At 41.2% G+C, this 25,477-nt stretch overlaps 1 pseudogene; it reads right to left on the bottom strand.

Annotated features, from left to right (window-relative positions):
* Positions 1 to 3,472: 3,472 nt before the first annotated feature.
* The window catches only part of LOC127568921 (calcium-activated chloride channel regulator 1-like), a 41,677-nt pseudogene continuing 19,672 nt past the window's right edge, over positions 3,473 to 25,477 (bottom strand).

Consider the following 25,477-nt stretch of genomic DNA (forward strand, 5'->3'; position numbering starts at 1 on the left):
TATTTATTCTCTGCCCTTCTCTCTCTAACCTCATTAATCTATTAACTAGAAGACTCCACAAATTCTGGTTTCATCTGAGCAACCCCTAGCCCCCTAGCCCCTAGTGGGCAGGCATGGTAGTGTAGCTGTTAGTGTCATGCTATTACAGCGCCAGTGACCCAGGTTCAATTCTGGCCACTGTCTGTAAGGAGTTTGTACGTTCTCCCTGTGTCTGCGTGGGTTTCCTCCAGGTGCTTCAGTTTCTTCCCACATTCCAAAAAAAGGCATATGGATTAGGAAGTTGTGGGCATGCTATGTTGGCACCGGAAGCATGGCAACACTTGTGGGCTGCCCCTAGAACAGTCTACGCAAAAGATGCATTTCACTGTGTGTTTCGGTGTACATGTGACTAATAAAGATATCTTATTTTATCTTATCCCTCCCAATCAGAGATATTCCCTTTGTCCTATTAATCCGTCCCCCACTCTCAACGACTTAAACTACTTTGCTTTCTCACTTTCTAGGTTCAGATGAGGGGTCTTCAACCTGGAATATTAACTCTTTGTGCCTGACCTGCTGAGTGTTTCCAGCAATTTCTGCTTTTATTTCAACAAATTTCAATATATCTACCTCTTGTTGTTACTACTTGAGATCGATCCTCTTGTTTCCCAGTGCACACTTTGTTATCCACAGTTCATGACATTAAATCTATTTTTGTAGTACTGCTCCCTTGCTGCTACCTTGTATAGTTTCAATTTAGAGATTTAGATTAAATTCATTTGGCAAAGTAACACTGAATCTTATTTGTTTGTTTTTGTTGTATCATATGGAGCATAGTGGGCAGAAAAATCACTTGATACACATTTCTTTCAATTCCCCTTTTAAAGGTCTCTCCCAGCCACAGATTACACCAGCAGTCTGCTTTGAATCAATCTGCGACCTGCATTTGTCCATATTTTGACTGGCACAGGTGCAAAGTAAAAATCTTTGCAAAAATTTGGTGCAGTATTTGAATCAAATGTCTAGTACTTACAATGAGGAAGCTTTAGTGGAAGGTCTATGTTTATGATTTTCTTGCTCCAGGTCTACAATTTATCTCTTTATAACCCAGTATAGCATCATCTCTAGATTTGGTCTGAATTCCAAAACATGGGATTTGATTCAAACAGACACCAGAGACACAAATCCCTGGCTTTGGACTCAGCTCCCTTATATGCAGTGCCCTTCCTGATTTTTCTGTATACCTAGTATTGAAAAACATTGTTAGTTGGAGGTGGATAGAAAATAATATGGAAAACTGCACCAGATATAGGAATACATAAACAGGTCTATAGATTGGATGAATAAATGATAAATTTAATATAGCGGGGATGTTTATTCTCAGAAATGAGACATTAAATAGGGTAGAAAACCAAAGATATGTGGGACAAAGATAAATAGCTGAATGGGCTGTTTCATTTCTTATAGATTCTTTGTAATTCTACATTAGCCTATGTATACCATGATAAATGAGAGCTGGTGTTTCCTAAGGACTTCAACTTTAAAGTTATCATTACTGCTATTACATATTTATCATATGTGCAAAGAAAATAATACCAAGATTAGCTACTAGTTCGCTACTAATTAGAATTTTATCATCTGATTGAGGATATTTTAGGATGATTGAGGAGATATGTTAGCTGGCATAGCGCCAGTCTCCGAATCTTTCACCTATCTTTTTCACAATGAAATTAATTATCACTGCTCATCTTTCCTGCAGAGAACCAGCCCCATAAAACAAATGGAATTTCTAGCTAACCATTCAAAAATTAAAGACACATGTGTACCTACATGTTGAAATGCCAGTATTTCAATATACAAGGGAAAATTCTTACTTTGGCTTGATCAATCTTCAATTCAGTATCAACTTCTATGACTCTTGACCAAAGCTGGAGATGGGGAAGAATAAAGAATGTTGAAGCACAAGGTTTACTGAAGTGAAAGCCTAAAACTAATTCTGTGGGAAATAAGTAGCATAGCCGCCACTCCTCTTTCATGGTAGTCAACTTATTCACTAAATGCCCATCGTTATTTTATGCAACCCTCCAAGACCGCCTCCAGCTCTGATCCCATGAGCATTTCTGATCTTCAGTTACATAGGCCATCTACTCGGAAGTCCTTTCCCAAACTTCCCTGCCTCTTTCTCTTCCTTTTTCTTCCTGCTCAGGATCAAGAAAAACTTGCTTCCAGTCCATTATTGTGGGTTCTAAGGTGGCTAATGAGGCTAACGGGGAATCTCACACTCTTCCAAAGATGGAGCAGGGAGAGGAAGAGGTGGTAGTTTGTGAGGTGGTGCACTCCAGCTGCTTACACAGGGGTTCTGTGCATTCCTGATGCATGGACTTGAGATTCTCAGTGCCATCCCACCTGATTGTGAAATATCCCTTGACAATATCATCATTGTTTTGGCCAATTTACCTGATGCCAACACCTAAAATCAGATGATCTGACTATATCCACATGACTGTTTGTGACAGGTAGCTGTGCACAAATTGGCTGCAGTGCTTCCTACAACACTAAAAAAAAGCTATGACGTGTTTTGGGATATGCCAAGAGCAGCAGAGCTGCTAGGTAAATGCAAGTCTTTGCTTCGCCATTAATAGGCATATACTAACGATCTCTATAACTTGGTGCGGTTTTAAACTTATTTCATCGGTTAAGCAACATTTTCTTTTCTCCTCTTGTTTGGATTAGCAGTGAATATAGATTTTCTACTACTCTAATTGGCTCTTAATCCAACCAAGAGGAGCACAATCAAGAAACATGAACAAGAAACTTAATCGTCCCTTCCTAAATGAAGTAGCGGTAAATTACTCCTACTGTTCGTCCTTGGTTGTAAACATTGCCGCCTTTTAAACCCCACGTGGCTCTTCAAAGCAGTCTTAAACGATGCTCGGAACTTCACATTAGGTTCCTTATCCAATTTACATTTAATTTCTATGGTTAATGAAACCAGCGGGTTAACTCTATAAGCCGGTGACCAAGCTTCTGGACAAACTTCGGGGGTCAACGGTGATGTCACTGTCGTTCTATCCCGGCCGCGCTGTTTCGCGCGCCGCTGTCTCTCGGTCGTCGTTTTCACGAAGGTCGGTTCCACAACTAATTTAACGGCTCGGCAAAAGAAAACTCGGCATGAGTTTGCCCCCTTCCACCCTCCCCTTAATCCTTGTATGTGAAAACTGAAGTCCTGCTGATTGTTTTTCCCAACCCAAACTGACTGTAATAAAACGGGAAAATGCTGGAAATACAGGACGTCCCGGGGTTACGAACCAGTTCTGTTTTTGAGACTGTTCGTAACCCGATTTTGTATGTAACTCGGAACGGTGTCCGCACATGCGCACTTGGGCCGGGGGATCGTGGCCGCTCATGGCCCCAGCTGCACAATAGCACTTGGCCCGGGGTTGGGACGAAGAAGGTTTACTGCCGCCATGGTAGGATCGGGGGCCGGGCCTGCTTACGAACCGACCACGAAGGTGTTTGTAAGTCGAGGACCTCCTGTACTCAGCAAGTCAGTCAGCATCCGACTGGAAGGTCCACGATCTTTCTTCAGAATTGGGAAGGAAACAAAAGAACTGCGGGGAGTTTCAGTCCCAATGCAAGGTGTCGAGCCAAAAGGTTGACTGACACCTTTTGCTTCCACAGAGGCTGACTAATGGCTGAGTTCTTCTAGCACTGCTTTTTGTTCCCAGATTCCAGCTTCTGCAGTCTTTTGTCCCCCAACCAAGCTACAGGGGGGAAGAGGGAATGTGTTGGATAGGGTAAAACTCAGGTGACCTTGGGCATAGAAGGTAAACAATGTTATCTGATGCAGGGTTTTTGACCCAAAGTGTTGACAATTCCACCCCCCCCCCCCCCCCCCCGCCTCCCTAGATGCTGCCTGATATCCTGAGTTCCTCCACCAGTTTGTTGCTCCAGATTCCAGCATCTGCAGTCTTGTGTGTCTCCTGTAAACAAGTTTATCTGGTCAATGAGTGAATGGGAGCAGTTCAAGAGTGAGAACATAAAAAGAATGTGGTAGTTGCAAAATGCAGAGCAGGAAGACAGTCCCGACTGATCAGACTGGATGTGTCCTGCGCTCCCAGAGGGGGGAAAAGAAGCAATATACAAGCTGAGCCAATATCACAGGTGGGTGACGAAATCTCTTGAACTGCTTCCGTTCACTCAATGATCAGATAACCTTGCCACACCTAAGTTGCAGGAGGCAGGTAGCTGGGTGACTGTCAGGAGAGGGGAAGGGAATAGGCAGATAGTGCAGAGTACCCCTGTGGCAGTTGCCCTCAATAACAAGTGTACTGCTTTGGATACTGTTTGGGGGGACAACCTACCAGGGGAAAGCCCCAGCAGTCAGGTTGCTGGCACTCTGTCTGGCTCTGTGGCTCAGAAGGGAAGGGGCGAGAAGAGCAATAGTGATAGGGGACTCTATAGTTAGGGGAGCAGACAGGAGATTCTGTGGATGGGAAAATGACTCCCGGGTGCTATGTTGCCTCCCAGGTGTCATGGTCTGGGATGTCTCAGATCTGGTCCACAGCAATCTAAAGGGGGAGGGTGAGCAGCAAGAAGTCACGGTACACAGTGGTACCAACAATGTTGGTAGGAAAAAGGATGAGATTCTGAAAAGTGAATATGGGGAACTAGGTAGGAAGCTGAAAAGCAGGACCTCAAGGGTAGTAATCTCTGGATTGCTGCCTGTGCCACGTGGCAGTGAAGGTAAGGATAGATTGATTTGGTGGATGAATGTGTGGCTGAGAAATTGGTGCAGGGGGCAGGGTTTCAGTTTTGTTGATCATTGGGATATCTTCTGGGGAAGGTATGACCTGTACAAAAGGGACGGGTTACACCTGAACTGTAGGGGGACCAATATTCTTGCGGGCAGGTTTGCTAGAACTGTTGGAGGGTTTAAACTAGTTTGGCAGGGGGATGGGAACCAGAGTGATAGGTCAGAGGATGGGGCAGTTGGTGTACAGGTAGATACAGCATGTAGAGAGACTGAGGAAGGAATTGCAGTCAGTTGGATGTGTTGAAGTGTATCTATTTTAATGCAAGAAGTATCAGGAACAAGGGTGATGAACTTAGAGCAGGGGTTAATACATGGAACTATGATGTTGTGGCCATTACAGAGATATGTTTTTAGTTTTGTTTTAGAGATGTTTTTATAGACTGTTTTGGATATTTGTCACTGTTCTTTTTGTTGCACTGATATGAGCTGGTGAGAAACAGTATTTTGTTTTTTTTGTGTATGTAAATACTCGGAAATGACAATAAAGCAAATCTCGAATCTTGACTTGGCTGTCACAAGGGCAGGAATGGCTGCTGGATATTCCGGGGTTTAGATGTGTCAAAAGGGATAGTGAGGGAGGTAAGAGGTGCGGGAGTGGCATTGCTAATCAGGAATAGTATCACAGCTGCAGAAAGGGAAGACATCCCAGAAGAGGACATGAGAAGGCCTTGGCGAGTAGGATTAAGGAAAATCCCAAGGCGTTCTACTCATATGTGAAGATCAGGAGGATGACTAGAGTGAAGGTAGAACTGATTAGGGAGAGAGGAGGAAATGTGCCTGGAGTTGGAGGAGGTAGGGGAGGTCCTTAATGAATACTTTGCTTCACTATTCTCCTGTGAGAAAGACCTTGACGTTTGTGAGGACAGCATTAAAAAGGCTGAAAAGCTAGAACATGATGTTAAGAAGGAGGATGTGCTGGAATTTTTGAAAAACGTTAGGATAGATAAGTCCCTGGGACTGATGGGATATATCCCAGAATAATACAGGAAGCAAGGGAAGAGATTTCTGAGACTTGGTGATGATCTTTGCGTCCTCACTGGCCACAGGAGCAGTACCAGATGACTGGAGGGTGGCAAATGTTATTCCCTTGCTCAAGAAAGGGAATAGCGGTAACCCTGGGAATTATAGACCAGTGAGTCTTTCTTCAGTGGTGGGCAAATTATTGGGAAAGTTTCTTAGGGGCAGGATTTTTGAGCATTTGGAGAAGCATAGGCTGATTAGGGACAGTCAGCATGACTTTGTGAGGGGCAGGTCATGCCTCTCAAGCCTGACTGAATTCTTTGAGGATGTGACAAAACACATTGTGGGTAGAGCAGTGGATGTGGTGTACATGGACTTCAGTAAGGCGTTTGATAAGGTTCCCCATGATAGGCTCATTCAGAAGGTGGAGAGGCATGGGACCAGGGATACTTGGCTGTGTGGATTCAGAATTGGCTCGCCCATAGAAGTCAGAGGGTGGTTGTAGATGGAGCGTATTCTGCCTGGAGGTCGGTGACCAGTGGTGTTCCACAGGGATCTGTTCTGGGACCTCTGCTTTTTGTGATTTTTATCAGTGACTTGAATGAGGAAGTGGAAGGGTGAGTTAGTCAGTTTGCAGATGACACAAAGGTTGGTGGTGTTGTGGATAGTGTAGAAGGTTGTCGAGGGTTACAATGGGACATTGATAGGATGCAGAGCTGGGCTGAGAAGTGGCAGATGAAGCTCAACCAGGAAAAGTGTGAAGTGATTCACTTTGAAAGGTCGAATTTGAAGGCAGACTACAGGGTTAATGGCAGGATTCCTAGCAGTGTGGAGGAACAGAGGGATCTTGGGGTCAAAGTCAATCGATTCCTCAAAGTTGCCGTGCAAGTTAATAGGGTCGTTAAGAAGGCGTATGGCGTGTTGGCCTTCATTAGTCAGGGGGTTGAGTTCAAGAGCTGCGAGGTAATGTTGCAGCTCTATAAAACTCTGGTTAGATCACACTTAGAATATTATGTTTAGTTCTGGTCAGCTCACTATAGGAAGGACGTGGAAGCTTTAGAAAGGGTGCAGAGGAGATTTACCAAGATGGTACCTGGATTGGAGTACATGTCTTATGAGGATAGGTTGAGCAAGCTTGTGCTTTTGTCTTTGGAGCAAAGGAGGATGAGAGGTGACTTGAGAGGTGTACAAGATGATAAGAGGCATAGATCGAGTGGACAGCCAGAGACTTTTTCCCAGGACTGAAATCGCTAAAATGAGGGGGCATAATTTTGTGATTGAAGGAAAGTACAGGAGGGGAAAACAGAGGTAAGTTTTTTACACACAGTGGTGGGTGCATGGAACGTGCTGCCAAAGGTGGTGGAGGTAGATACATTAGGGACATTTAAGAGACTCTTAGATAGACACATGGATGATAGAAAAATGGAAGGGTATGTAGGGGGGACTGGTTAGATTGATCTTAGAGTTGTTTAAAAGGTCGGAACAACATCGTGGGCTGAAGGGCCTATGCTGTGCTGTAATGTTCTGTGTTCTATGTTGACAGTTTATCCCAATGGTCACCACAGTTTTACCTGATCAGACGTGTGCCCCCTTCCCCACCCTCACCCCAGCATAACAAGCTTCTTTTGTCTTCTTCCCAGGAGGGGGGGTTGGTCTTTGACTTGAAACGTTAACTTTTTTTCTCTTCCCATTGACGTGGCCTGACTTGCTGAGCGTTTCCAGCATTTTCTATTTTTTTGGATTTCCAGCATCTACGGTTCCTTCTGATCTTTACCAATCTGACTGTATGCAGTGGAGTAATGTGACTGGGATACAAATAGGAAAGAAGGGGAAATGTGAGAAGGATATTGTTCTTGTATAATGCAAAAACTTTATTTTGCAATTTAAAATAACATTGGCACCTCCTGACAGTGGGCAATAAGGATACTGTGATTTTTGGCACCCTTCCATTTGGTCACATGCCTGTCCTGGGGAACAGAGGTGGCAGCAAAAGTATTGGAAAATCTTACCTGATCAACACTTGTTGAATTTATTTTCTTCCTCTTGCATCTCCACTCCACTATTTTAATGGTGTGAAAACTAAATCCATTTTCTAAGTTGAGCCGTTCCTTCAGCAGGAAATTCAATCAGTAAATTGTATTGTAACCAAAATACCGTGCGTGCTAGAAATCTTAAATCAAAGCAAAATATTAGAAATGCTCAACAGATCAAGAGAAACAATTAATGTTTCAGGTTGAAAGTAGTGAGTTCTTGAATTGAACTTCAAATGAGTTACCTGCGCATATGTGTGCGCCTTTTGTTAACTGCTTTCATTGAATATAATAAAATAATTCTAGAGAGGTCTCCAGGTGAAATCAGAAAAGCAACATTCTTGCCCTTTTATGCAAGTCATCAACCTCTTCCTGAATATTCTTTTTTGATTCTGTTGAAAACAACTGGAGGGCTCTATCTATTGATGGATAGTGATTTAATTGAGAGGTTTGGTGTTAGCCTGCACTGAAAGGTCTGAACTCACAGCAGTCTTGTCAACTTTTGCAACAAATCTTTGAATTATTCATGAGGCTTGAGTTCGCAGAATTCGGTTAACAGTGTCGACCAACTCCAGTTTGAGGGGCTGTCTTGTTGGTTGTTCATTTATCTAAATGAAGTGTTCCCTTTGGTTTACAGCACCCTCCCTTTTCTATAGTTAAGGTTTTGAATTTTTCAGCTTGTATTTTTGGTTCAGTGGAGTGTGTTTTCAGTTATGTTAATCTTTTTAAATAACTAGTTCTTTTATAGAAAAATCTCGGTCAATCAAACGCACTGACAAATTAAAAATAACAAGAAATGCATATACTCTCATGATACATATAAACACTGATTATGGAAGGTTCAAGAAGCTATTCCGTAACTTGAAATCTGCATGCAATGAAACCTAACAGAAAATTGCTCCTTATATGCTAACAAAAGTATTAAAGATGGATCCAAATTTGGCTTGGTCATGGCAGACAGAGGATGATGGTAGAAGGTTGCTTTTGTGATTGTAAGCCTCTGATCAGCAGTGTACCACAGGGTTCCTGTTTGTCATACACATTAACAATTTATATTTGTAGGCAGAATGATTAGTAAGCTTGAAGATGACATGAGATTAATGGTGGTGTTGATAGTGAGGAGGGTGGTTTTGAGTTACTGAATGATATTGATCATCCAGTAAATTGGATGGAACAATAGCAGATGGAATTTAAACCTAATAAGTGGAAAGTGATAAAAAGGATCAAAGGGGAGTTGGTGAGCATGTGAGAGAGAATATGTTGCAGGGTCATAAAGGAAGAAGGAGAGGGAGAATAGAACTGATGGTTGTCCTGCTGGGAGACAGAATGGACCCTATAGGCTGAACAGCCCCCTTCCAAGTAAAAGGATTGCTTCTGTTGAAAACACTTTCCTCCTTCCCATCCCTCTCCAGCATGCTGTTGTTCCCTCTCCTGTTACACTTTGTAGGAATATCCACTGATGTGCCCAGGGCTGAAAGCAATTAGTTTGTGATGAAGCCTTGAAGTCAATAAAATGTTCTTAAGCACCTCCCACTCCATCCCTTGTAGGCTTCTGCAACTAGGAACAACTATAGAAAGCATCAAACCCTTGTAGAATTAGAATGATAGCTAGAAGAAATCAACTTTCAGCCGGGGTATAATGCTCTTTACATAGCAATGTGTTCAATAGTATGTATTTGAAAGCAGACATTGGTTGTAATGATGAACTCCAAAAGAGCAGCGATTCCAGCAGACTAATATTGCATGCTGATTGATGTAATGATCTGCCTGCTCTGCATGTGCCTGGCATGTATTATCTGTGCATCAATTACCTTACACACATTGATTAGCAATAGAACTGTGTATGTGCTCAATAGACATCAAATGAGTTCTTGGCTGGAGATGAGACCATGTCATAAAGAAGGGAAGTTGCTTCAACGATTAAAACAAAATTGGTCAAAGTTAAATCACAATTTCTGGGTGCTGATACACTCTCGATCCTTTCTTTATGCTGTTTAGCACAAATATAATTCTGTGTTACTGTTCCACTAGGCTGATGCATCACTTTTACCTATGCCTGGTGCTGCTCCCAGAACGCCCTTCTGCATTCATTAAACCAGAGCAGCAAACCCTTTGGCAGTAAAGATGGAATGAGGGATATGCCAGACTATAAAGTTGTAGATTGAGACACAAGAAACTCTAGATGCTGGAATCTGGAACAAAGGTTATAGATGGTCTTGACCCACATTTCTGTGCTACTGGCTGTCAACAACATCTCACGTATGCATGGTTTTTAGCACGCTTTACTAAACAACAGGATGAAAGACTTTGGCTGGTATGCAGATAGGACTTTGTATCCATAAGGACAGTGTGCCAGTCATTTCTATTAATCCCATCACACACAGGTACCACTGACACTGGTAGATAGGTGAAGATGAGCACAGATAAGTTTATCCATTCCTCACTAACTGCCGCACACTCAATTTAGCAGGTGTGTCCTTGAAGATTCAAACATCTCAGATAGTGGTGGTGCTACCATCTGACTCCTGGTGATAGAAATGGAAGACTCCCACCCAGAATATATTCTGTATCCTTCCTACTTTCAATGCTTCTTCCAAGTATTGTTGAAAATGGAGGAGCAGTGATTCATTAGTTCAGGGAAGATATTCAATGGGAATCACGGGGAAGCCCATGTTTGGCCTGATGTCATCATGAGACTTCATGGATTTCAGAGTCAATGTTGATGGTTTCTCTCCCCCACCTCTATACCACTGTGCCACTACCTCCAGTGGGTCTGTTCTGCCTTAAGTAACTTAAATGTCAATCATTGTTCATAATGACAAGAATCAAGCTATAATTGTATACACTTCTTTGGGAAGGATCCAGTATAGTCAGTCTCAGGGACCAGCTTTACCAACGTCTGAATAATGGTCATGATCATTATCAGCCTTTTTGCTATGTATTTAAAATGTAATCCAACCAAATACTTGGATTATTAGCCTCTCTAACTGTGTATTGACTGGTCATTCCTATTGTGAGGGTAGTATGCATTTAGAAAAGCTTTCTTTTGCTATTTTTGTACACATAGTATAAATAGTGACCCCCAATGATCAGACACAAGAATTATGACAACTGCTGAAAGGTTCTCAACTTGAAACAATAACTTTATTCCCCTCTCCATATATGCTACCTGACTTGCAGTGTAGTTCCAGTATTTTCTGTTTTATTTCTGAATCATGACTTCCATCACACAAAGAAAACAATGCTTTTATTGTGGGCAATATTTTAACTGTGTACAGCAAAGGAAATAGCTTAAAAATTAGTCATTGTTACAGATTCCACACCTAAAACACAAATTGTGGATAGAAAGAGCACAGAAGTCCTGCAAATGGCCAATAATCATGATATGCATAGATTCTTCAGGATTGTCAACAGCCAAAACACCCACAGAAGCAACCTACTGAGAGGCATGAATGGAGGAGTTGGCTGAGTACAGAGAGGCAGTCAGTGCCCACAAGAAGGAACACCTTGAAGATCTCATTAATTGAGATTACCTTTGATGTAAATGTCCTTGATTAGGTCCCACAGTAGCCTGTATAATTGCAGCACTAAAGGTCAAAAATGCCATTCTATAGCAAAACAACAAAGCCTACAGGCCATATAAAATCCCTGCTGAAAAGCTGAACTAGATGGAGAAGTACTTCCAGTATGAATTCATGAGCTCCTCTCTCTGATCTGGGAAGAGTAGAACATGCCAAGGAATATCAGAGATGGCATCATCGTGACCATCTTCAAGAAAGGAGAGAGGTCCACAGGAGTCTCCCTGTTGTCTGTTACAGGGAAAGGCTTTGCAAGAATTGTCCTCAACTCCCTACTCTATGTGGCCAAAGTATTAGAGTTGCAATGAGGACTCTGCCCTTCAAGTGGCACAATGAAATCCAAGAAATATGAGGGAACAGTATTAACCAATGTATGTGGCTATTTCAACCTTACAAAATTCTTTAAAGGAGAAACCTTGTCAAAATTGGCTGCCCTAACGAACATACTACATCTGCTCCACAAATGACATACAAGCCATGGTCTTGACCATTGAGTGCAGTACAGACCAAACCCAGTGCTGACTGGATTCCAACCTGCTCCTCAATCTTCTTCACAGCAATGCTGCATGTCATCCCCAGTAATTTTCTCCTTTGAATGGAGTTAATCTACAGGGCAAACAAGGATGTTCATCCTTCACTCCAGAGCCAAGCTCATTCTAATCATCATTAATGGTATGCAGATGATACTTGTGTTTGTATGCCTGAGCTCCAATCACTGAAGCATATGATAAGAAGAGACTTGCATTAAACATCCAGAAGATAAAGGACCTCACTAACCCGCCCATATTGCTCAATATTGCACCCCTGGCCCCTGCAACAGTCATGACCCATGGCGAGATTCTGGGAAAACATGGTCCTATTTCCATATTTCAGGAGCTGCCTCTCAGTTAATACGGACATTGATAACAAAATTCACCACCACCTCCACTGTGTACAGCTTTCAGCCAACTGATGAAAAAGGTGTACAGAGATTGAGACTGCAAATTTGTCACCAATCACATTGTCTATCCAAGAGTATTGATCCCTGCCCTCTTGCAGATTCTCTACAGTGGACAACCTCCAATAAATACCTGAAAGTGGTGTCACGGTGGTGAAAAAGCATAGGAGACTGAGGGGTGATCTTAGAAGTGTATAAATAGGGTGAATGGACACAGTCTTTTTCCCAGGGTAAGGAACCAATAACTAAAGGGCATAGATTTAAGCTGAGAGGGGAAAGATTTAATAGGAACCTGAGGGGCAACTTTTTTGCACAGCTGGTGGTGCATATATGGAACAAGCTTCCAGAGGAAGTGGTTGAAGCAGGTACAATAACAGCATTTAAAAAGACAGTTGGACAGGCACATGGATATGAAAGGTTTAGGGGGATATAGGTAAAACACAGGCAAATGGGTCTAAGCTTAGATGGGCATCTTGGTTGTCATAGACAGGTTGGGCTAAAGGGCCTGTTTCTGTGCTGTATTACTTTATGACCTCTGAGCACTGGAGAAATATCACCATTCTTTTCTCTGCAAAATATTCCAATGTCAGTATCCTCTTCTAGGCCAACATTGAAGATCTGAGCCAATTGTTGAGCATCAAATACCCAATACCAGGCTTACATATCAAGCTCTCTACTCTGGACTCCATAACAGCAAGAGATTTTTGAAAAAAAATCCTCAGCGACTCATGGAGTGGCTGGAGCATAATTGTGCAAAGTAGAGAATGAGCATTTGGGAAGGAATTGAGCACCTTTAGCCTCTCCAATGGGATCATATGGAGGCCAAGTGTAAACACCTGAAGGGACATATAACGTATTGTCACAAACCAGCAACAAAAGAAACACACTGAGCATGATTCAGTGTTAAAAACTATTTTATTAATCACTACTTATGATAATACGTAAAATAAAAGTAAAAATGTTAGTATGTTAGAATTCAAGAATGTTAAACCTCGAACGTTAACCCCAAAACTAAACTCTTCGTGTGTGTGTGTGACAAAGTCCAAAACTTCCAGTTCCGGAATGGTTCTTAAAGTTCAGTTCCGCAAGCCATAAGGTGAAACATGAGCAAGGGCTTCTTCAACAACCACCGTTGTCTGAAGATAAGATGTAGATGTAGAAAAACATAGAGAGAGTACATACGAAATCCAAATGTTCCACGATGGAACCCAAACGACACTTCAGTGTTTACTCGGTAGTGACTTGCTCACCCTGAAAAGAATCCGAACCGTGGTCGTCCACACACAAATACCTGTTTCCTTCTACAGGTCAGCAACAAAGTGAACTCCACCGGATTACTTCCAACTTCCATACATGGATTTCAGTGGCAAACACAGTTATTGTTTCTCATCCATCGATAGAGAAAAACAAGCAGGCTGGTGTCTCTCTCCCTTCTCTCTCTCTCTTCTTCTTCTAACTTCTTCTTCAACGTCATTACGTCCTTTATCTTCTATTGACGTAAGCACGCCCCACACACACATACACACACACTCTCTATCTTAAAGGGACTTTCACTGAGTCCATAACACCTCCCACCTAAAAAAAAAATTTTCCCAAGAAAATTTTAACCGCGCATTCAGTTAGTAATGTTAATAATTATCACGCTACACAACTACAGACTATCAGATTAGTATAGATACATGTTTCCCATTTAACATTGAGAAAGACAATCAGCAATCACATTATCTTTGCCTTTAATGTGAGTTATCCTGAGATCAAACTCTTGCAAAATTAAACTCCAGTTTAACAGCCTTCTGTTCTTGTTTTTGACTCGGCTCAGAAACACCAATGGGTTATGATCTGTATACACAGTCAATGGTTTCTGAGCGGTGCAAACATATACACTGAAATGTTGCAAGGCTAAAACAAGCGACAGTAATTCTTTCTCTATGGTGGAATAATTCTTTTGATGCTCATTAAATTTCTTTGAAAAGTAAGCTACAGGATGGTCAATATCATCAAGGTCACCCTTCTGCAACAACACAGCTCCTGCAGCTTCATCACTGGCATCTACTGCTAATGAAAATGGCTTTTCAAAGTCAGGTGTTTTGAGCACAGGATGGTAGCATAAAATGGCTTTCAGTTTCTCAAATGCTTCTTGACAAGAATCTGTCCAAACAAACTTTACTCCCTTCTTCAGAAGATTAGTTAGGGGAAGAGCAATATCAGCAAAGTTTTTACAAAATTTTCGATAATATCCAACCATTCCCAAAAATCTTCTAACAGTCCTCGTACCTGTGGGAATAGGGAACTCAGATATTGCTTAAACTTTTGCCTGAACAGGAGCTTGCTTGCCTTGACCTACAACATAACCAAGATACGTCACAGTGGCATGGCCAAATTCACTTTTAGCCAAGTTAACTGTAAGGTTAGCCTTGGAAAGTCTTTCAAACAACCTTTCTAACGCAGAGATGTGATCTTCCCAAGTATCATTCCCAGTCACTAAGTCGTCAATGTAGGCATCTGTATGTTTTAACCCATGAATCACTGAATTAATCATTCTTTGAAATGTTGCCGGAGCATTTTTCATTCCAAATGGCAAAACATTGTATTCATACAATCCAGAAGGGGTTACAAAGGCTGAAATCTCCCTTCCTCTATCTGTTAATGGAACACACCAGTACCCTTTTAATAGGTCAATCTTTGTAAGAAATTTTGCCTTTCCCACTCTGTCTATGCAATCATCCACCCTAGGAATAGGGTAAGCATCTGACTTTGTTACAGCATTCACTTTCCTGTAATCTGTGCAAAATCTAATAGTTCCATCAGGTTTAGGTACAATAACACAGGGCGAACTCCAATTTGAAGTAGAATGTCTAATAATATCATTTTCCAACATGTATTTTATTTCCTGATCAACAAGTTTACTTTTTTCCACATTCATTCGATATGGGTGTTGTTTGATTGGTTTTGCATCCCCAACATCAACATCATGGGTAATTATCGATGTTCTGTTTGGAACATCTGGGAACAGATTTTTAAATTTTAAAATTAATTCTCTCATCTGTTGTTTTTGTGAAACTTGTAAATGGTCCAACTTCGTTTCAAGGTTCTCCAGGATATTTTGGTTTTTTAGTTTCGATGGAACAATATTTGGTCTAAATTGGCCTTCCTCAACATCAACATCAGGCATTCTAGAAACAACCTTTACACCATCCACCAAGGCCACAACTGAATCCCTCTCATAATAAGGTTTTAGCATGTTTACGTGACAGAGTTGTGTTTTCTTGCGTCTATCTGGTGTTTTGATTATATATGTTAGATCAGTCACTCGAGATTCAATAACATAGGGTCCAGAAAAACGAGCTTGCAAGGGATTATTTTGGCTAGGGAAAAATACCAACACCTTTTGCCCCACTGCGAATGTCCTAGGCCGAGCACGTCTATCAAAATATGTCTTCATTCTTATCTGGCTTGTTTTCAGATTCTCTCTCGCTAGCTGGCAGACTCTCTCCAACCGAGTTTTAAATTTTTGGACATAGTCCAACAGACTCAAGTGAACTTCCTCATTAACCCATTGCTCTCTTAACAACTCCAAAGGTCCTCTCACCCTATGTCCAAATACAAGCTCAAACGGACTAAATCCTATTGACTCCTGGATTGATTCTCTAACGGCAAACAAAAGTAAATGGATACCTTCGTCCCAATCCTTTGTGTTTTCAAAGCAATAAGTCTTCAGCATATTTTTGAGAGTAGAATGAAATCTCTCCAGAGCTCCTTGAGATTCTGGGTGATATGCAGATGATACAATCTGCTTTGCTCCCAGCTCATAGACTATTTGTTGAAAAATTTTTGACATAAAATTACTACCTTGATCAGATTGGATTTCTTTTGGCAAACCAAACAAGGTAAAAAATTTTACAAGAGCCTTTGACACCGTCTTGGCCTTAATATTTCTAAGGGGTATTGCCTCTGGAAATCTAGAAGTGGCACACATGATGGTTAACAAATACTGATTTCCAGTCTTAGACTTTGGTAAGGGGCCAACACAGTCCACAATCACCTTCGAAAAGGGTTCACCAAAAGCAGGAATTGGTTTCAAAGGAGCCACAGGGGGTTTTTGATTTGGTTTACCTACCATCTGACATGTGTGGCAGGTTCGACAAAACATCACCACATCTTTTCTCAAACCAGGCCAATAGAATTGTTTCAAGATCTTCCCTACAGTTTTATTCACACCAAAATGACCACCCAAAGGCATACTATGGGCCAGGTTTAAAATCTCATCCCTATAAACTTTTGGAACAACAACCTGATGAATAACTTCCCATTCCTCATTAACAGGAACATGAGGAGGTCTCCATTTCCTCATTAACACTCCATTTTTGACATAATATCCAGTTGGCACCTTTTCAATCTCCTCACATGAGAGTGCTTTTTCTTTCAATTCTGTCAACTCAGGGTCCTTTGTCTGTTCCACCATAAAATCCTTCCTCGACAAAGACAAATCTTTAAATTCAGGCTCACTGTAAGGATGTTGATCCTCCAGTGAAGACAGAAAAGTCTCAGATAAGGCATCAAAATTTTCTTCCTGTTTAGGACTGTCACAAGGAACTACATCAGACTGCACCGGACTGTCTGTCTTGGCTAATTCTTTAGCTCTAGCTCGAGTCACCGCACATGATGGGTAAACATCTGGATCATTCTCAGACTCATCAATCCTTGGTTTGGTTGTTAACCGTACCACAGGATCACTTTCTCCATCTGCAAGGTCATTTCCCAATAACAAAGAAACTCCTTCCACTGGCAAACTAGGTCTTATCCCTATCTCGACTGGTCCTTCTACGAACTTTGACTTTAAAATCACCCTGTGTAAAGGGACAGACATGGTCTCACCTGTAACGCCTCGTACTAGATTTACTTCACCAGTGTCACTTTCTTCACCAAAATTTAAAACACTGTCCAGCATGAGAGATTGACTAGCCCCAGTATCTCTAAGAATTTTCACTGGCACCTGGGGTGACTCATCATTCAGTGAAACAAAACCCTCTGATACATACGAACGGAATTCTTTTCTCACCTCCTCCAACTTTTCCGCTTTTCCCTCTTGCAAGGACTGATCTTTAACAGCATCTCCTGAACCTTTTTGATTTTTAATTGCCTGAAAGCAAGCATTGGGCCCAGCTTCCTTTTTCTTCAAAAGGGCACAATTAGATATCACGTGGCCAGGTTTCCTACAGTAATAACAAGTACGCTCAACAGGTTTCTCCAGCCCTGGCTTCTTTTCATCCTTTCCTTTTTGATTACCTCCTAATTTAATCTCTGGTTTCCCTGGATTGTCTTTGTAACTCTTTTGAAAGGTTTTAGGTTGTCCCCATTTGGATTTATGGGTTAAAGCATAATCATCTGCCAACCTAGCAGTTTCTTGTAAAGTTTCCACTGCCTTTTCATTTAAATATGTTGTTAATTCAGCTGGAACACATCTTTTAAAGTCTTCCACTAGTATCAATTCTGTCAATTTATCATAATCCCCATCTACATTTTTAGCCAGGCACCATCGTTCAAAACATATTCTCTTTCCATTGGCAAATTCCATATAAGTCTGATCTGCAGATTTCCTCAAGTCTCTGAATTTTTGTCTATAAGCCTCAGGGACCAATTCATAGGCCTTCAAAATAGCTTGTTTTACCTTGGTATAATCAGCTGCATCCTCAACAGACAAAGCAGAATAAGCTTTTTGAGCTTTACCTTTAATCACACTCTGTACCATAAGAGCCCATCCTTTCCTTGGCCAGTTTGAACTCACAGCAACCTTTTCAAAATGTTGGAAATACTGATCAACCAGATCTTCTTCAAACGGAGGGACTAATCGAACCTCCCTGCTGGCTGAAAAACCATCATCAGAATCAGATTCCAAACTCCTACGCTTCATTTGTAACTCATGCTGCCTCTGTTTTTCCTTCTCCTCTGCCTCAAACTTTAACCGAATTAGTTCCCGTTCCCGTTCAGCCTCTAACTTCATCCGAGTTATCTCTTGTTCAGTCTCTAATTTCTTTTGTTCGGCCTCTAATCTCTTTTGCTCTCGTTCAGCTTCTATCTTTAACTGGGTTTGTTCTCGTTCAGCTTCTAATTTATTTTGCTCTCGTTCAGCCTCTATCTTTAACTGTGTTTGTTCTCGTTCAGCTTCTATCTTTGCCAGCTGCACCTGTGCCTCAGAAATTGCTATTTCACTGCCAGGAAACTGTTTTAACACTTCCTTCTCAAACACCTTCTTTTCCACATAATGGCCAGCTATCAATCTCTGAATATCTGCCTTTCTCATAGACTGCTTTACTTCTGTAAGGTTTAGCCTTGTAGCAATCTTTATCAAATCATCCTTTTTCGCCACCTCCAATCCCTTTTGGGTTGGTGACTCCAAAAATGCCTTAATATCCATTGCTGCTGGTTTCCACACACACAAGCCAATTAAAAAGAATTTATCAGACCTCCCTCAAAAATCTTTGGATTGAATCTCGAACAAATCTCGTCAATCTGGGGTACAATCCCAGACGACACTCGTTAACCTTGGGAACTATCCCGGACGAGCCCCCAATTTTGTCACAAACCAGCAACAAAAGAAACACACTGAGCATGATTCAGTGTTAAAAACTATTTTATTAATCACTACTTATGATAATACGTAAAATAAAAGTAAAAATGTTAGTATGTTAGAATTCAAGAATGTTAAACCTCGAACGTTAACCCCAAAACTAAACTCTTCGTGTGTGTGTGTGACAAAGTCCAAAACTTCCAGTTCCGGAATGGTTCTTAAAGTTCAGTTCCGCAAGCCATAAGGTGAAACATGAGCAAGGGCTTCTTCAACAACCACCGTTGTCTGAAGATAAGATGTAGATGTAGAAAAACATAGAGAGAGTACATACGAAATCCAAATGTTCCACGATGGAACCCAAACGACACTTCAGTGTTTACTCGGTAGTGACTTGCTCACCCTGAAAAGCATCCGAACCGTGGTCGTCCACACACAAATACCTGTTTCCTTCTACAGGTCAGCAACAAAGTGAACTCCACCGGATTACTTCCAACTTCCATACATGGATTTCAGTGGCAAACACAGTTATTGTTTCTCATCCATCGATAGAGAAAAACAAGCAGGCTGGTGTCTCTCTCCCTTCTCTCTCTCTCTTCTTCTTCTAACTTCTTCTTCAACGTCATTACGTCCTTTATCTTCTATTGACGTAAGCACGCCCCACACACACATACACACACACTCTCTATCTTAAAGGGACTTTCACTGAGTCCATAACAGTATCAATCTATCACTCTCCTGTTCATCGAAACACCACCCCTGCATTCCTCATAGGATTCTTCAGTCACCTTGGAACCACATAATCTGGATTGGAAGTTATCCTCGACTTCGAAGGACTGCCTAAGGTTTAAGGAAGTCAATTGAGAAGGCTGCTTTGTCTTGCTTGGTGTCAAGCTACTTGTTGTTTGAGTCATATTCCTAACTCATACCTTTGCAGATCATGGAAAGGCTTTTGGAAGTCGGGAGGTGTACCATGCTCTCACTGTTCATTAACATAAAAGTTGTTGTATAGAATAGAGACACGACTGTACAGGCAATGGACTTCAAGAAGCAAGCTGTATTTACACAATATAGCCAGAGGGAAAATAGTTTGGCTTTTAGACAGTAGAATGGAAAACATGGGTGACTGAAGCAAAATCAGAAAATGCTGGAAATATGCAGCAGGTTATGCAGCCTCTGTGGAAAAAGAAATAGCATTAACATTTCAGTTTAATTATGGCAAGTATTTTAATCCATACCTGTGCTGTGCCATTAATCTTAAATCGGGCTGCGTACACAATCTGATCTATCTTAAAGTCACTGTTATTGTAAATCTTTCCACTGGGGTCATGCACAAACACATTAGGAGTTTGTGTCTCCCAGATAACCACAAAAGTTGTGTCATTGCCAATAGTCTTATCGATAAAGACAGTGCCATTTAACCAAGTGTCATTGCTGATGTTTCTTCCTAAATTTTCAAGCTGGGAACAAACAAATAGAACAATATTTTATCATAAAGCAATTGTTAAAGGAAGAGAATAGTTGCATTGTAATTCCTGAATGGCAAATCTCCACTTAAATTGTGTGATGAAATTCAAAAATTGTAGTTGAGTTGCAGATGAGACCGATAAAATAACAGAGAAAATATACTTCTATTAGCTGTGATAATTTGCAAAAGTCAAAGTATATTAAACTGCATAAGTACTTTTAATAATAAAACTGGAAAATGCTGAAAAGGCTTAGCAGGTCAGATAGCATTCATGGAGAGAGAAATAGAATTAACGTTTCAGGTCCTGCAAAGTGTTTTCAGCATTTTATATCTTTATTTCAAATTTTCAGCATCTGCAGCTTTTTTGATTTTCATGAGCAATTTAATATTTTAAAACATTAAAATAATGCCATTAACATATTAAATCATTAAATCTCGAGACACATCTCCAGGTGCACCTCAGCTCTTTGCTCTATTTCAGGCATGTGATTAGCTTGAGTTCATGGGGTTTGCTGTAGGAACATGAGTATAGGTGTGGGGTTGGATGGGCAGAGAGCAAGCCTCATGGGCAGCCAAGGGGTAGTTCAGGGACTCCAGGAACAGCTGAGATAGAGGTCAGAGACTCCAGAAGTGGCCGAGGTGAAAGCATGAGGGCCTGGAATTGAGAGCGATTGGACGATTTGGCCTGTTGCAGTAATTTCTGCAAATATGGCAATTTAAGTAGTGCCTTACTGAAAGACAATCAAGCCTGGACGGGCTGTTGGCTGCTGTCACCATTTGCTGATACTAATCCTGTGAAAGAATCAATTAATCCACTTGTATCCAGGTTATCAGTTGCTGCAAACTGTAAGCACCCTGCAGAATTAAAATAACAAATTTTATGGTCAACTTGGGTAATATCAATGACCTATGCCATTTAAGAAGTTAACAAATAAGCATCGTGAAATGTGACCAGATTGGTCCAACTGCACTTTAGTCCTGGCTTTCATAACTTTCAGTACAAAAATATGAAGAGGTGGGAAATACGGAGTCTAAAATGACAAATGAATACTTGAGCCAACCCTTTAAGACTGCTCCACTGTTTGGTGGAATGAGGGATGATTTGTATTATAGCACAATAACTTCAAGTGAACTAGGTTCATTCCTGACCTATGGTTCTATCTGTGTGCAGTTTGCATGTTCTCCCTGTGACCGCATGGGTTCCTCTGCATACTGCGGTTTCCTCCACATACTGCGGTTTCTTCCACAGACATGCAGATTGGTAGATTAGTTGGTCACTGTAAATTGCTCCTAGTGTGTAGGTGAGTGATAGACAGAGGAATTGAATAGAATGTGGGGAGAATCAGTTACAGGGAAATTAGTGTAGGAATGGGATTGCTCTATGAGCCAGCTAAATGGCTTATTTCTATGTTGCATGGAAACATGGAAATATGGACTCTGAACTGGAAGGGCTAAGCAAACCATTCAGTTCAGGGCATTTATTAGTGCACAATAAATGTGGGTCTTGCCATCAACAGATGAAAAACAACAGATGATAAGATTTTGGTTTACTCAGAGGTTCAAATATGAACTATCAGAAGGATTAGAGTCAGCTGGTCAAGAAGCATTTAAGTTGATTAGTTGAGTAGCTGGGGTTGAATATATGGATGACATAAAATTGTGAAGTTAAAAAGTCCCTTCCCATGGTTTATATGCTTTGTAATACAATGGCACTAATTTGTGTTAGCTGAGTAATCCTTTCATTATACCTTTACAAAAATCTGTATGGTATGACTTGTGGACAATTGAATCATAGAAGGATGCCAACTTCCTTCTTATCATTGCTGAATTGGGTTTGGACCAGGAAGAAAATCAGGAAAAAAAGTCCCACTAATTCCAGATTTTGGATGAACTCCAAATTTAATGCTTTCACCTGAAGTTCTCTTGTTGTTATTTACATTATGCTGGCTAATTTAATATAAACCTGTTAATACCTGCAAAACAAATGTGAAGGTGAGTCCCCTGGAACCAGCATGTGAAATGTTTGCATTCCTGGTTTCCCAGCAGATAATTGCAGGATCTTTCAATGCCAGTTACCTGTCATAGTCGAGAGCTGTTCTAACTCTTCAGCTGCAGATGGGCCTAATGCAATGGTGTGGATTACAGCTCCACTTCCCTGTGCTTCTGGGAAGCAATTGCTTATTTGATGATCTATTCCATCTGTCAGTAAAATGATTTCATCACCCTTTGTAGTACCGTCATCACCACGAAGTACCTGCAGCAATCAGTTATCAACATGAAAAAAATGTAACACTTGAAATTAACAGAATTGGCTAAACTTTATAGACTTACCTCAAAGCCAAACCCCTGCACAAATGCTGGTTGCCCCACCAGCTGATATTGGTAACAGCTGTACAAGGTCCTCCCTTGCGGTATCATTATCAATCCTTTTTAACTGTGTTTTAATGCTTGCACTGTGGTTAAAAGTGACAATTACAACTTGTGATCTTGTTTCAACAATCTGCAGTAAGAAGATCTCGGCTGCTTGTCGGAGCCTGACAATGCGATTCTCCTGCGTATCAGAAGAGCACAATTCAACATCCAGCAAACCTCATTTATTTGATTTTCTTAAACTCTGTATTTTAAGAAAGATTTTTAAAAATTAATGTAAATTTAGATTAATCAAGCAGCCTGCTTTGCCCTGGATGGTGTTGAGCTTCTCCTTCATTGTTGCTCGATCCACAGACACTCATGCAAGTAGAAAACCATCCATCGCATTCTGCACCCATGCCTTATACATGGTGGAGAGGACTTAGGGGGAGCCAGGAGGTAAGACAGTTCCATCAGAATACCCAATCTTTGAACTGGTCTCGTTGAAAGTCACACAACAGCAGGGAATTCAGTACAAAATTGTAATAGAATATCATAAAAGACCTTACCAATCTCATGCTTCCTGATACATCAAGGACTAAACAAAGCACGCGATCCTTGGCATGTAGAAGTGTGAAATTTGGTTTGACTGAACCCATGTGGCGTGAGGAAATATTTCTGAAATCTTCTGACTTGTTGATCACTTCCCAAGTGCTCCTGTAATTGCACATTCTATTCTGCATGTTGGGTGCTTCAGGATTGAGGATCAGAATCACAGAATTGATCTACCTGGAAATTTGTACCAACAGGGTTAAAAGAGGTGGAAACATTGGAAAAAGTCATCTCTGCTTAAACATACTCAATAAAATCAGGCTAATTGTAAAATTACAATATAGTATGATTATTAATGAGGCTTGAATGTAAGGTCTTCCAGGCAAGTGGAGAGTATTCTGAGACAAACTGGAGGGGCACCAATGTCTTTGCAGGGAGGTTTGCTAATACTACTTGGGAGGGTTTAAACTAGTGTGCAGGAACATGGGAACCAGAACAGTAGCTTGGCAGGTGGAATGATTGAGGTTAAGGTCGAAGTTCATTGAAGTAAGATTAATAGCAATAACAGGCAACGCCAAGTTAATAACAGGGCAGGACTGACAGAAGTATAACGGGTAAAGCAGATGAGATTAGCCTGGATTAGTACACTGAACTAAGGTGTTGTAACCTTTACAGAAACTAGGTTGAGAGAAGGGCAGAACTGGCAGCTTAACATTCTAGGGTACAGACGTTTCAGACATGATAGGGGGGATGGAAAAGAGGTGGGGGATTTCCATTCAGGAGAATGGCACAACTGCATTGAGGGTTCAAGACTAAAAGGTCAACTCACTATGACAGGGTTATATCACAAGCCTCCCAATAGCCAGTGGGAGCTAGAGAAACACATATACGGGCAAGTCATGGAAAGATGTTAAAAACAATGTTGTTGCAGTGAGTATTTTAATTTTCCTAATCTTCACTGGGAATCCCTTAGTGCCAGGGGATTAGATGGGGCAGAATCTGTTAAGTGCATCGAGGAGGGATCCTTGGAACAACATTGTTGATCATTGAACTAGAGATGGGGCTGTACTAGAGTTTGGGCAATGAGCCTGGTTGGTTGATTGAAGTTTCAATGGTGGAGCATCTTGGGATTAGTGATCATAACTCTAAGTCTTACAGAACCCTGCCTGCATTACGGGGTGGGGTAGTGGGGGTGTGGCAGTGGAGTGCCGTCCTAGAAAATGGTTCATATTGAAATTTTCCATAATGTGAAGCTGTGTCATCTGTGTATGACCAATAAACATGAGAAAAATACATTTTATATTTATTTAGCCAGATCGTGCTGGGTTAGAAGCAGGAAAGAACTTAAATAGGGTATTAGGAGCGCTAAAAGGGACCATGAAATGTCCCAGGCAAGTCAGTTTAAGAAGAATCCATGTTATTTTACATGTATTTTAGGAGCAAGCGGGTAGCTAGGGAAAGGGTAGGTCCACTCAAAGACAACAGAAGGAATTTCTGCATGAAGCCAGAGGAAGTGGACAAGGTCCTTAACGAGTACTTCACATCAGTATCTATCAAGGAGCAGGACATGAATGATGGTGAGATTAAGGAGGAGTTGATATGCTTGGGCATGTTGATATTAAGAAGGAGAAGATATTGTTAATACTGAGAAACATTAAGGTAGGTTAGTCCCCAGGGTTTGATGGAATCTATCCCAGGATTCTGAGGGAGGCAAGGGAATAAATTGCAGGGGTCTTGACAGAGATCTTCAGCCACAGATGAGGTCCCAGAAGGCTGGAAAATAACCAGCATTGTTCCTTTGTTTAAGAAGGGCAAGAAAGACAAACCAGGAAGTTATAGGCCAGTCAACCTAGGGAAGTTAATTGGGGACGATTCTTCAGGATGAGTTTTACTCGCATTTGGAAAAGCATGGACTTATTAGGGAAAGTCAGCATAGCTTTGTGCAGAGGAGGTCTTGTCTCAACTTTGAATGAGTTTTTTTGAGGAGATGATGAAGATGATTGACAATGGAAGAGCAGTGGATGTTGTTTACATGGATTTTAGTAAAGCATTTGACGAGGTCCTCATGGTAGGCTAATCCATAAAATTAAGTCACATGTGATCCACAGTGAATTGGTAAGTTGGATACAAAATTGGCTTGGTCATAGAACACAGAGGGTAGTGGTGGAGGGGTGTTTGCCTAACTTGAGGTCTGTGACTAGTGGTGTTCTACAAGGATCAGTGCTGGGACCTGTATTGTGATG

The sequence above is a fragment of the Pristis pectinata genome, chromosome 3, assembly GCF_009764475.1.
Source record: "Pristis pectinata isolate sPriPec2 chromosome 3, sPriPec2.1.pri, whole genome shotgun sequence".
In the NCBI taxonomy this organism is placed as follows: Eukaryota; Metazoa; Chordata; class Chondrichthyes; order Rhinopristiformes; family Pristidae; genus Pristis; species Pristis pectinata.